Source organism: Ahaetulla prasina, chromosome 2 (assembly GCF_028640845.1).
Source record: "Ahaetulla prasina isolate Xishuangbanna chromosome 2, ASM2864084v1, whole genome shotgun sequence".
In the NCBI taxonomy this organism is placed as follows: domain Eukaryota; kingdom Metazoa; phylum Chordata; class Lepidosauria; order Squamata; family Colubridae; genus Ahaetulla; species Ahaetulla prasina.
Window position 1 is genome coordinate 290,023,267 of NC_080540.1, and position 12,007 is coordinate 290,035,273.

Sequence of the window (12,007 nt, forward strand, 5' to 3'; positions counted from 1 at the left end):
GGGGACGAGTCTTGAGAGTGTTATCTGGGCTGAGTTCGATCCTGTGACTCCCGATGACATGGACAGGTTGTTGGGCAGGTTGAATCCCACCACATGTTTATTGGACCTGTATCCCTCCTGGATGGTACTGGCCACACGGGAGGTTACACGAGGCTGGCTCCTGGGAGTTACTAATGCTTCTTTGTTGGGGGGCACTTTCCCCACCGCCTTGAAAGAGGGGGTGGTGAGGCCCATCCTCAAGAAGCCCTCCCTGGACCCAGCTGTATTAGCGAACTATCGTCCAGTCTCCAACCTTCGCTTTTTGGCGAAGGTTGTTGAGAATGTGGTGGCATATCAGCTTCCTCAATACCTGGAGGAAACTGTCTATCTGGACCCGTTCCAGTCCGGTTTCAGACCTGGGTACAGCACCGAGACGGCTTTGGTCGCGTTGGTGGATGACCTCTGGAGGGCTTGGGACAGGGGATGTTCCTCTGTCCTGGTCCTGTTAGATCTCTCGGCGGCTTTTGATACCATCGACCATGGTATCCTGCTGCGGCGGTTGGAGGGATTGGGGGTGGGAGGCACCGTCTATCGGTGGTTCTCCTCCTATCTCTCCGACCGCTCGCAGACGGTGTTGGCAGGAGGGCATAGATCGGCCCCAAGACGCCTCACTTGTGGGGTGCCGCAGGGGTCTGTTCTCTCGCCTCTCCTGTTCAACATCTACATGAAGCTGCTGGGCGAGGTTATTCGTGGTTTCGGAGTGGATTATCATCTGTACGCTGATGATACTCAGTTGTACATTTCCACCCCAAACCACCCCAACGAAGCCGTTGAGGTGATGGGCCAGTGTCTTGAAGCCGTGCGGGTCTGGATGGGAAGGAACAGGCTCCAGCTCAGCCCCTCCAAGACTGAGTGGCTTTGGGTTCCGGTGTCCCGGTACAGTCAGCTTACACCATCGCTGACTGTTGGGGGGGAGGTTTTGACCCTCAAGGGAGGAGTGCGCAACTTAGGCGTTCTCCTGGACGATCGGCTGTCCGATGAACATTTGACGGCCGTCGCCAGGGGAGCATTTTATCAGGTTCACCTGATTCGCCAGTTGCGCCCCTTCCTTGACCGGGACTCCTTACGCACGGTCACTCATGCCCTCGTCACTTCCCGCCTGGACTATTGCAATGCTCTCTACATGGGGCTCCCCTTGAAGAGCACCAGGAGGCTCCAGCTAGTCCAGAATGCGGCCGCGCGGGTGATTGAGGGAGCACCGCGCTGCTCCCATATAACACCTATCCTGCGCGGCCTGCACTGGCTGCCGGTAGCCTTCCGGGTGCAATTCAAGGTGCTGGTTACCACCTTTAAAGTGCTCCATGGCTTAGGACCGGGATATATACGAGACCGCCTTCTGTCACCGATTGCCTCCCAACGACCTGTGCGCTCCCACAGAACGGGCCTCCTCAGGGTGCCGTCGACCAAACAATGTAGGTTGGTGGCCCCCAGGGTGAGGGCCTTCTCTGTGGCAGCACCGACTCTATGGAACGAGCTACCTCCGGGGTTACGACAGCTTCCCAACCTCCGGGCCTTCAAACGTGAACTGAAGACCTTATTATTCCATCGAGCGGGACTAGCCTAAGAAATATTTTAGTGAAATTTTAAATGGGTTTTAAATCGGTCTTTGACCGTTTTAATGATCTGGCCATTAAATATTTGGTTTTAAATATTGTTATTTATTATATTTGTATTGGTATTGTGTATTTTAATATGGCTGTAAACCGCCCTGAGTCCTTCGGGAGATGGTGTGGTATAGAAATTTAATAATAAATAAATAAAAAATAAATAAAAAAAATTCCTTGTATATCTAATCATACTTGGCCAAACAAAATATTCTATATTCTGTTTCATTCTATTAGCCACGGTGGTGCAGTGGTTAGAGTGTAGTACTGCAGGCTACTTCTGCTGACTGCCGGCTGACTGCAATTTGGCAGGTCGAATCTCTGTAAACCGCTTAGAGAGGGCTGTAAAAGCACTGTGAAGTGGTATATAAGTCTAAGGGCTATTGCTAAGTGCTATTGTTAATCCATTCCACTCCATATTAGAGTGCAGTACTGCAGGGCTACTTCTGCTGCCTGCCAGCTGCCTGCAGTTTGGCAGTTCAAATCTCACCAGGCTCAAGGTTGACTCAGCCTTCCATCCTTCAGAGGTGGGTAAAATGAGGACCAAAATTGTTGGGGGCAGTAGGCTGACTCTGTAAACTGCTTAGAGAGGGCTGTAAAGCACTGTGAAGCGGTATATGTCTAAGTGCTATTGCTATTTCCTATACTCTATTCTCTTGCGTTCTGTTCCATTCCGTTCCGTTCCGTTCCCTGTTCCTTGTGCTGTCTTCTCTTGTATTCCATTCGTTCCATTTCTGGGTCTATGGATTTAAAAAGTGCTCTGACAGCAAACCATAAGTTCCCCTTCTTCTATTTGTAGATCTTTAGGGTTTGTTTGTTTTTTTGGAGGCCTTGTAGTTGACAAAAATATTTGCTTCTTTCTGTGAGATGTCCAAGCTATTTTGTAAGTTCTTTGGCTATTTTTATGTTGGAGTCCCTGGTAACAATACAATTTCACAAAGAGGTGTTTTTGGGGGTGTAGGAGATGAATGACTGCTTTTGATCTTCCACTGTTTTTTTGTTTTTGTTTTTTAATTCGCTCTTTCTTGGTTAGGTTGTTAAGCATTCTCTTGGTTGTCTAGTTCAGGGGTGTTGTGTCTTGCCCGCTCTCACTGCAGCCGGGGCCTTCTTATCTGCTTCCGAACGCTGAGGAATGTCCTAGTATGCCTCCCGGCCCCAGCCCTGGCTCCATGCCCAGACAGGAGGAAGCACCTCCCGGCCCCAGCCCTGGCTCCATGCCCAGACGGGAGGAAACACCTCCCGGCCCCAGCCCTGGCTCCATGCCCAGGCAAACAGAGCAACTAGACCCCTCCCCCTCCCCCACAGCATGTGAGCCTGAGGGAGGTCAATTACCAACAGCTGCCGACTGGAGTGACCCTCGCTTCAGAAGAATTGATAGGCGGCGGCGGCAGAAGGAAGGGAGGGGCAGGCCTGGATAAGTGCTGAGTCATGGAGCCACACCCCATGGCCTATATAAAGGACCTGCTTTCTGGCATTCTCTGAGTCAGGCAAAGTCTAAACATATCTTGCTGAAGTCACTTTCTGGTCTCCTGCCTTCCCTGAGGACTTTGCTAGGACTTTGGCAGAACTGCAGAGGCACGCCTGATTCGGATTTCCCTGACCCGGCCGTCAGCGGAGGAGTGGGACACGACAAGGGGTCTACAACCGTGGCAACTTGAAGACTTGTGGACTTCAACTCCCAGAGTTCCTCAGCCAGCTTTTCGCCCTCCCCAAGCCTCTGCAGGCGCCCTACACTTAATCTGCATCCAAAACGGGCCGCGTGGGGACTCCTGGGAGGGGCAGGGGTGGGTGGGTGGGGCCAGCCAGGAGTGGGATTTGGGGGTTCTCCGAACTGCACAGAATCTTAGCTAGGGGTTCTCCCGAACCCCTGGGAACCCCCAGCAGCCCACGCGTGGAAATAGCTCCTATCCCTGTGGCTCCATATATTCATTTTTCATACTTAGAAGACAGAAAAGCTTTTTTGTTTTTTGTTTTCCTGAACGGGGACCCAGAGATGGTTGTTAGTTGAATTATTCTGGGTTTGGAATGCATCTTGATTACCAGTAGCCAGCTAGAGTCCTTTAAAATGTGGAGCGAATTAGGGAAATCCCAATTTTTACATTGAAGAGACTGTGACGCGTGCTCAGTTCTTCTTTTTTTCCCTTTTCTTTTTTTCTCCTTCTCTTTCTTTTTCCTCCTTCTTAACCATTTGTTTTTAATTACACTTGTCTGCTTCTTGAGTTAAGAAAAAAAAGGACCACCTAGGAGATGAAGCTCCAACACTTCTTGTGTGTAATCAATAGGATGTTTTTAGACTTCCTGGCTTTATAGTCCTATTCCATCCCGTTGCTTCTGCCCTGCAGTGTGCGTTTAAGTGTGTGAGAAAAAACGAATAATCTTTAACATGGAGTGATTCCTCTCAAATGGGTTTGCATGATCAGATACTCCTATTCATTATTTTTAACGATCATGCTAGATTTATCGGCGGGTGAGTTCCTGTGGTCTCTCAGTGCCTTGCAATAAATAATACCTTCAGTGCTCATCAGGCCCAAAACATGCATTCTTTTTCTAGTGGTGTTGCTGTGCTTTGCAGCCATCCTGCATGCCTCAACATTTCTGGAAAGGCAGGGGAAAAAAAAACCCAGCAGAGTTTGAGCTTTGATATCCTCTCTTACACTTTGGGGCAATATTTCTCGACCGACCCTGGCAATTTTTAAGATATGTGGACTTCAACTTCCAGGATTCCCCAGTCAACTTTTTGTAACATTGCAAAAAAAAAATTTAAAGACCCTCGAAGGATATCACCAAGTCAGTTAAATCTGTCAGTCTGTGTCTGTCAATGTGTCTGAATAAAAGTCCCATTTTTGTTGCTGGCTTCTCACTTAGAAACAGTGTTCAGGCACTATACAAAAATAAAATGAATAAATGAAAGAGCTTTAACGCTCTTTCCAAAACCAACAGTCATACCGAATGTAGGGGGAAATCCAAGGATGAAGAGGAAGCCAGCATACTATTCTATTATACAATATTTATATCTCTTTTTAAAAAAAAGCTGAAGAAGGCATACTTAAAACAAAAAAATCTATAGCGACAATGCAGATGGAGACTTGCAGATGGGGCACTGATTGCTGATGGGTGTCAAACTGGATTTCTTCGAGGGCTCGATCAGCATTGTAGTTCTCCGTGGGACTTTGGTGGAAGAGGTTGTAAAACAAAAAGCTTTTAAAAGAGTCCTCAGATGATCCCAGCTGTTCTGTCCCGCTCGCCTCAGTCCGAGCCATGATTTAATTAGCCGGTAACTATCAGCTCTGGCAGCAAACTAGCAAGTGTCTGCCAAGTGTCTCTGTTATCTCTCTTGATGCCGATGAGTCAGCCAGGAACAAACAGTACTTCAGCTCTAGTTAAGCAGTTGATTTGCTTGCCACAAAGTGGTACAGCAGCCCTGCTGCTTTTATATCCTGTGGGGTGTGGCTCCATGACTCAGCACTTTCTAGGCCTGCCCACCCCTGCTTCTGTTGTTCCTGCCTCTCCTGCCTACGAAACCTAGGGTCCAGCCAGGCCTGATTGCCATCAGCCGGGTCTGGAGGCGTGGCCTGGGGGGGGAAAGAGTCAGGGGACGGAGGCCTCATTATCTCCTCCATCTGGCCTGCCTCTGGCTTCTGGAGCTGAGCCAGGGAAGCCGGAGCTCCAGAGGTAAGTCCTGATGGCCCTTCCCCCTCACTTTCCAAGTCACTTTCTGGTAGGGGGCCCGGCTCGGGGGGCGCAGACACAACACTGGCTGAGTTGCCTAATTGCCAGAACCTTTTAAAAGCATTTTTTGTTGAGGTTGTAAAAAAATGCCTTTAAAAGATTCCGGTGATCAGGCAACTCGGCTGGGATCGTCAGAACCCTTTAAAAGCTTTTTTCCCTCTTGGCAATCCCAGCTCAGTTGCCTGATCATCAGAGGCTTTTAAAAGCATTTTTTTACAACCTCTTCGGCCGAAGAGCTTGTAGAAAAAATGCTTTTAAAAGTTAAAAAAAAAACAACAGTTGGCCACGCTTACCCAGTCACATTACCACCACTCCAAGGCACGCCCACAGAACCAGTAGTAACAAATTTTACATTTCACCCCTGATACATACATACATACAAAAAGTATGGTTCCTGGAAGAATCGCTTCATTGAATCTTATTCCCATAAGGCTCTGCTTTGAGGGTAGAGGAATAACCAGACCACCCTGAAATGAACTTACTTTCCTGCCTGGATCTCTAGAGGGTTTGAACCTCAGCCTGCCCATCAAGTAGATCCACCAGTATGGAAGCCTACGGAGGACACGGAGAGATGATATATAATTATCCCATGAGTAGGCAGGCTGGGAATGAACCAAAACATCCTCGCATGAGTATACTGGAAGCTTCAGGATAGCTCTCAAGTGGATTTCTGCCCTTTGACCTTTTGCGGTGATTTTGATTGCACAGAGTGGGTGGCAGACAACTTGGGAAGAAATGACTTCTGGCAACGGCCGTTTTCCTGACCTCTCCTTGCCGCGAGCACTATTAGCAGCAAGTAATGCTGTTTATAGCAGGAAAGTCCCTGACATAACTTTGGACAACAGTTTTCAAAATAACGAAGGGTTCTTCGTGGGTTTGCATGAAGCATGAAGTAGAATTTCAGATAAAAAATAAAAATGCAGGACATGTGAAGGCAAACATGGAAATACAAGTAGTCCTTGACCTACAAAAATTCGTTTAGTGACCCTTTGAAGTTACAACGGCGCTGGGAAAAAAATGACTTATGACCATTTTTCTCACTTAACGGCTATTGCAGCATCCCCATGATTACATGATCAAAATTTGGACATGCGGCAACATGTCCTATTTATGATGGTTGCAGAGTCCCGGGGCCATACGATCGCCTTCGGCTACTTTCTGACAAAGTCAATGGGGAAGCCAAATTCACTTAACAACCGTGTTACTAACTTAATAACTGCAGTGATTCACTTCACAATTATGTTACTAACTTAATAACTGCAGTGATTCACTTAACGGCCGTGTTACTAACTTAATAACTGCAGTGATTCACTTAATGACCGTGGCAAGAAGGGTTTAAGATGGGGCAAACCTCACTTCACAACTGCCTTGTTTAACCACAGAAATTTGGGGCTTGATTGCGGTCGTAAATCAAGGACTACCAGCATAGAGATGGATGTGTCACGCCATAATGGAGAAAATATAAATGTAACCCTCAGTTTCTTGGACCACTCAAGGAAAATGGCCGTTGATGGCCATGATTTTTCCCCCCTGATGACCACTTGAATGTTACACGATATACCTGTGATGGTGAACCTATGGCCGCATGCCTGAGGTGGCACGCAGAGCCATCTTTCTGGGCACACAAGCTGTCGCCCAACTACCCGGCAGCTGTGCATGCACATGTGCCCCAGCTGGTGTTCGGGCTTCTGGTGCACAGGTGCACAGTTCCGGAGATCCAGTCTCCAGAAGAAACACAGGAGAGCTGGTCTTCGGTGCTCTTCTGTGCATGCACACACGTTTGTGCATATGCATGCAATGCATGCGTGAAAGCTGTGCACATGCGCAGATGGTGCAATTGCATGTGCAGCGCATAGCGGAGCCACATGAAAGCCGTGTGCATGCGCAGATGGTGCAATTGCGTAGGCAGCACATGGGAGCTGTGCGAAAGCCACGCGCATGCACAGAGGGTGTGGTTGTGCACGCAGCGCACGGGGGGAGCTGCGCTTAAGCGAAGCATCTACCTGTTTGGCACTTGGTCAGTAAAAGGTTTGCCACCACTGCGATAGACCTTTGTTCTGTTTCCCTCCCCCCAATACTCCCAGCAAAGAGTCAGTCAGAGGCCTCCTTTTCTGATTTATTTACATATATATAAATGTCCTGGCCACGTCTATCCACGGGCCTGCCAAGTTTCTGGAAATAACAAGGAAATTACAGATAAGGCCAGAATTACTCACAAATATATTCTTCCCTCCATTGATACAGTTTGCCCGTGCAAATTCATTGCTTTGTCCAAGACAAAAAACCAGGAAGTCCCGCCTCCTATTTATAGTCTCTGCAGATGTCACTGCATGACAATTATGACTTGGCTTTGTCCCAACGCTTCCTCTGCTGCGCGCGCCGGTCACGCCTGCGCAGTCCTGCATCACTCCAAAACTGTTCTTGGGGCGTTGCCAAATCAGAAGAAGGCTCCAGGGAATCAGGCTTTGCCGGCCCCTCCTCCTCCCTTTGAGTGGGTGCCAGGGAGGGAAAGGGCTCAAGAGAAGCAGGGCTGGCCAGGTCTTCTCCCTCACTTTCTGAATCATCCGAGTCCAGGAGTCCGGGTCCAGGAACCTGGGTCAGAACAACCTTTCTGCATCATTTTCCATGCGTAGATGAACATGAAGAGAAGAAACGTCCGTTTGTGCTGGATGAGGCCATGAAAGCAACCTACTCAGATTTCTGGCACATCTTGAGAGTTTGGGCAGACAGCATGGTCTTGTGTTTCAAAGTAGCTTGAGAATTGTAAAGAGGGTATTATTACTTTTTATCATCTCTGATGGACTTGTGATGGAAATCAGTATTTTTATCCCAATTCAGAAGATCTTCAAAAGAACTATATATAAACCAGAAGATTTCCTGTTAGGTTTGATGGACTCTTTGAACTTTATTACTATATGTGTTAACAGTGGTGAGAATAAAGGTGGTCCTCAGCGTAAGGCCACAATTTCTGTTGCTAAGTGAGACAGGTGAGTTTTGCCCCATTTTATAACCTTTCTTGCCACAGTTGTTAGTTAAGTGAATCACTGCAGTTTCAATTAGTAACACGGTTGTTAAGTGAATCTGGTTTTCCCCCTTGACTTTACTTGTCAGATGGCTGCAAAAGGTGATCACATGACCCCGGGTCACTGCAACCGTCATAACTATGAGTCAGTTGCCAAGTGTCTGAATTTTGAAGATGTGACCACTGGGGATGCTGCAACAGTCATAAATGTGAAAAATAGTCACAAGTCAATTCCTCTCGGTGCTGTTGCAACATCAAAACGGTCACTAAATGAATGGTTGTAAGTCAAGGCTTTTTTGGATGCATAGAGATGGGAGGGTACATTAATTCCCACCATAGAAGAATGGATGGTTAAGGCGATGGAGTTGGCAGAGATGGCAAAATCGACTGTTTTAATTAAAGAGAAGAACTTACCTAGTTTTGTTTCCATTTGGAAACCACTTCTGAATTTTGTACTCGAAGCTGAAAAAAAGGAAACTCTAATTTTAGATTTTGATGGTTAGAATGTTTTTGTTGTTATAAAAATGGCTTTTGAAATATTTAGAAAGGTAAAGCAAATGATTGAAGCTGTAATCCATTTTGTATTCTGCTGCGATGAAAAAAAGTCAAAAATCACTAGTTCTTTTCTATGTCTCTTTGCATCTTTCTCTTTTTAACTTTACTACCATATTTTTCAGAGTATAAGACACACCTTTTTCCCCCCCTAAAAGAGGGTGGAAATGTTGGTGCGTCTTATACACTGAATACAGCCATTTTTGGCCTCCCAAAGCCCCACCCTGATCATTCCATTTTTGCGAAAAACAGGTCCATTTTTCGCCCAATTTTTACATAAACGGCATTTTTGCCCTCCCCCAGCCCCCAAAAGTACTCTGCAAACCCTCTGTGCACCCTGTTTTTTGAAAAATAGGCCCATTTTTCCCCATTTTTCGCAAAAATGGGGACTTTTTGCCCTCCCCCGGCCCCAAGAGCACTCCGCCAGCCCCCTGGACCCTCTACCTGCCTCGTTTTTTGCAAAAATGGGCAAAAAAATGGGCCCATTTTTGTGAAAAATGGGGCGTGCAGAGGGAGCCCCATTTTTGGGGAAGCTTGCAGAGTGCTCCTGAGGGCCAGGGAGAGCAAAAACTTGTTTTCTTACTTCTTCTTCTTCTTCTTCTTCTTCTTCTTCTTCTTCTTCTTCTTCTTCTTCTTCTTCTTCTTCTTCTTCTTCTTCTTCTTCTTATTATTATTATTATTATTATTATTATTATTATTATTATTATTATTACTATTATTATTTAGATTTTTATACCACCCTTCTCCTGAAGGACTCAGGGCGGTGTACAGCTAGAATAAAACAGTACAATATACAAATTAAGACAAAAGTTAAAATAACATATTCAATAAATGGCTGAAAATTTAAAACCGTCAAATTTGACCCATAAAATTCATAAAAATACCCCAATTAAAATTATTAAAATTCAAAAAGTTTAAAAATTAAGCCAGTCCCGCTTGGATAAACAAGTGCGTTTTCAATTCACAGCAAAAGGTCCGAAGATCAGGTAATTGACGCAAACCAGGGGGAAGTTCATTCAGAGGGTAGGTGCTCCAACAGAGAAGGCCCTTCCCCTGGGAGCCGCCAGCCGACATTGCTTGGCGGACGGCACTCTGAGAAGACCCTCTCTGTGTGAGCGTACGGGTCGGTGGGAGGCATAAGGTAACAGCAGGCGGTCCCGTAAGTACCCGGGCCCTAAGCCATGGAGCACTTTAAAGGTGGTAACCAACACCTTGAAGCGCACCCGAAAGACCACAGGTAGCCAGTGCAGACTGCGCAGGAGTGGTGTTACACGGGAGCAACGTGTGGCTCCCTCAATCACCCGCACAGCTGCATTCTGAACTAACTGGAGCCTCCGGGTGCTCTTCAAGGGGAGCCCCATGTAGAGAGCATTGCAATAATCCAGGCGGGAGGTAACAAGAGCGTGAGTGACCATGCATAAGGCATCCCGGTCAAGGAAGGGGCGCAACTGGCGAACCAGGCGGACCTGGTAAAAAGCCTCTTTGAAATCATGGTGTGCCTTATAGTCCAAAAAATATGGTAATTTTTATTCGTATATTTTATCTCACAATAAAATATTTATCAACAAAACTGATTTTTTTTTTTAAAAAAGAGAGAGAATGTACTCCTGTACAAAGAAATAAGTGATCTTTCCTCATAGGTTTGAGTTCCGTTGTTAAGAAACTAAGCACAGGGGCCTCTGTGGCTCAGACTGGTAAGACAGTCTGTTATTAACAGCAGCTGCTTGCAATTACTGCAGGTTCAAGTCCCACCAGGCCCAAGGTTGACTCAGCCTTCCATCCTTTATAAGGTAGGTAAAATGAGGACCCAGATTGTTGGGGGCAATAAGTTGACTTTGTATATAATATTCAAATGGATGAAGACTATTGCTTGACATAGTGTAAGCCGCCCTGAGTCTTCGGAGAAGGGCGGGATATAAATGCAAATAAAATAAAATAAAATAAATAAAAATAAAAAAAAAATTGGGGACATCATATAAAACAAAGGGTTTGGCCTTGCCATCAGCAAATAATGGGTGGTTACCAGAATTGGCTAAAATTTGGAGTTCAGTGATAATATAGTTGCTGATTGCACAGTTGTTTTATAAAAGCATTTTTTTTTTTAGCATTTCATGAAACTAAGCTGGCAGGAGTAGCCAACACCTTAGATCAGGGGTCTGCAAACTTGGCTCTTTTAAGATTTGTGGACTTCAACTCCCAGAGTTCCTCAGCCAACTTTGCACCAACTCAGGAAGCTCAAACTTACCAAGGAGCTGCTGATTTAGTTCTACAGAGGAATTATTGAGTCTGTCATTTGCACCTCTATAACTGTCTGGTTTGGTTCTGCAACCCAACAAGAAAGACACAGACTTCAGAGGATAATTAGAACTGCAGAAAAAATAATTGCTACCAACCTGCCTTCCATTGAGGACCTGTATACTGCATGAATCAAGAAGAGGGCCCTGAAAATATTTGCAGATCCCTCACATCCTGGACATAAACTGTTTCAACTCCATTTAGACATGGTCAGAGTGATATAGAATATGTTGTTATTCCTTGTATCTAAAATATGTCCTAATCAGTGGTGGGCTGCAGCCGGTTCGGACCAGTTATAGCGAACCGGTAGTTCCGATGATCAGCTGGCCCCGTCCACCCACCCGCCCCCGCCCTATCCTGTCTTATATTTCCTTCTTTCTGGCTCAGCTGATTCGCGCAGCACAGCTGATTTCCGCGCCTCCACTGTTCCACTTACCGGGGCTGCCGTAGCAGGTAAACAACTGAGCTTCAAATTGCTGGGTTTTGAATGCTGCACGCACACGCATTAGGCGTGCACACGCGAAGTGCGTGCTCACAGAACTGGTTGTTAAACTGGTTGCAGCCCACCACTGGTCCTAATAGAAAATATGAAAATAGAAAATTTTGAGGCCAAAATTTAGATTGCTAAGTGAGATATTTGTTAAGCGAATGTTGCCCCATTGTATGGTTTTTCTTGCCACAGTTGTTAAGTGAATCAGTGCAGTTGTTTAAGTTAATAACACGGTTGTTAAATGAATATGGCTTCTCATTGACTTTGCAGCATCCT

General features: G+C 46.2%; 1 protein-coding gene across 4 annotated transcripts in view; it reads left to right on the forward strand.

The window, feature by feature from the left end:
- The window catches only part of DYM (dymeclin), a 291,188-nt gene that overhangs the window by 40,064 nt on the left and 239,117 nt on the right, over positions 1 to 12,007 (forward strand). The gene's annotated exons all lie outside the window — the stretch shown is intronic.